The 1,999-nt window shown below is 39.1% G+C and overlaps 1 pseudogene; it reads right to left on the bottom strand.

Moving 5' to 3' along the window:
* Positions 1–712: 712 nt before the first annotated feature.
* On the bottom strand, positions 713–1,745 carry LOC108771605 (uncharacterized; annotated as a pseudogene).
* Positions 1,746–1,999: the final 254 nt, after the last annotated feature.

Here is a 1,999-nt window from a genome sequence, read left to right as displayed (position 1 = left end):
TAAAGAGTGAACAATACGTCCTTTTCATCAATGTATGACAAGGATCACAATGTTCGCGATTCGACGCATTTTGACCTAGTAGAATGCTCACACGCACACGTGTATATGTTAGAAATAAGTGCACCGGACACGTGTGTTCTATATAGGCGAGCTGAGCCGTGAATATTCCCCATACGAGAGCATATTGTGTGATGAGGCAATCGCACACGTCACCCGCTGTGAAACGCGCTCGAATTTTTATTCAGTCGTATATCTGTCGTGTGCCTTACATATAAGTACGTTGTACATATACATAATACAATATGTATATCTTATCGAGACTAGACGTGTACAATACTTTCCTCGGAATAAAATATCGAATATTTCACGAGTGAAATTGACAACCGAACGATTAATGAAAGATGTACGGAATCATATGGTAAACTCATGATTTAATCGTAAACATTTGTATTGCAAAGTCATAAAATTGCGATGCAGTTATCTTACGTTATTGATCAAGATGAAACAGCGAAGATCGCGCATGCTGAGTTTGTAAGACCTCTCATCTGATGAAAAGTATGTTAAAACTCCTTCTCATATTTTATTTACATTGCAAGATTTAACATTTTTTTTAATTGTAATAAAAATCGCGTGAACGTAGGTAATACGAGAGCAAGTCAATAAGTTTTTAGAAAAACCTAGTAAAACACATGTTTTTTTAATCGATTCATTTTCATTTCTCAACATAGTCTCCTTTCAGCTCTTGATCCAACGATTCTCCAACTTTTTCAAGCTGTCCGAATAATATGATTTTACCAACCCATTAAAATAAGCCTTTGTTTCGGCGATGAGCTGCTCTCTGGTGATGAATCTCTTTCCTCCGAACCATTTCTTCAGATGTGGAAACAGGAAATAGTCGCAGGGGACTAAATCTGGCGAATATGCTGGATGGGGAAGCAATTCGTAGCGGAATTCGTTGAATTTGGCCATCGGTGCTGGACACGTGTGAACCCATGTCTTGATGTAAGAGCACTTTCTTCTACGCCAAATGAGGACGTTTTTTCTTTAAAATGTTATTGAAACCGTCTAATAAGGCTAGCTGCGTATAGTAATCGCCATTGATCGTTTGCTTCGACGGAAGGTAATCGATATGAATTATACCGCGTGCATCCCAAAAAACTGTGGCTATCACCTTTTCAGCCGACTTCACGGTCTTCGCCTTCTTCGGAGCTGATTCACCCGGTGAAGTCCATTGTTTTGACTGTTCCTTCGTCTCGGGTGTGAAGTAATATAGATCCATGTTTCGTCCACAGTAATGAATCGATGCAGAAATTTACCTGGATTACGTTGAAACATCTCCAAACATTGTTTTATAATCGTCACACGGTCGCGCCACAGTGAGCAAACACGGCACCCATCTTGCCGATAGCTTTTTCATACCCAATTGTTCGTGCAAAATTGAAATTACTGTACCATGTGATATGCCTGTGGCCTCAACAAGCTCGGGTACTTTCACTCGTCGATCAGTCAAAACAATATCGTGGACTTTATCGATGATTTCTGGCGTATAGCAGCCTCAATTGGACGTCCCGAACGAGATGCATCACATGTGGATGTACGACCAAGTTTAAATTCATTCACCCAGTTGTATTTAGTCGCAAAAGCTGGTGCAGATGAACATTATCCAACTCGACTTTGATTTCTTTCGGCGTTAAACCTTTCATATGTAGATGTTTGATCACTGCATGAAACTCGTTTTTTTCCATTTTGCAAAAAATACAAAGGATGGTGACTTTAATCGTCTACAGAAATGAAACCTCTCGAGGAATTTCGCTCAAAATTTGACAGTAATCAGCTGAAAGATGCTACTTGTTAAAAAGTAGTGTGACATGATACTACAAGTGCCCTCTGATAGATTTTCTAAGAACTTATTGACTTACCTTCGTATAATTGTTGCTTGTGTTCTATCGTGTGGATCATGATGATCAAGATGTTTTTTAAAATACGCGTTAGTTATAGA

This window comes from Cyphomyrmex costatus, unplaced genomic scaffold, assembly GCF_001594065.2.
Source record: "Cyphomyrmex costatus isolate MS0001 unplaced genomic scaffold, Ccosl1.0 scaffold162, whole genome shotgun sequence".
Lineage (NCBI taxonomy): Eukaryota > Metazoa > Arthropoda > Insecta > Hymenoptera > Formicidae > Cyphomyrmex > Cyphomyrmex costatus.
This window is presented reverse-complemented; position numbering and strand designations above follow the sequence as displayed.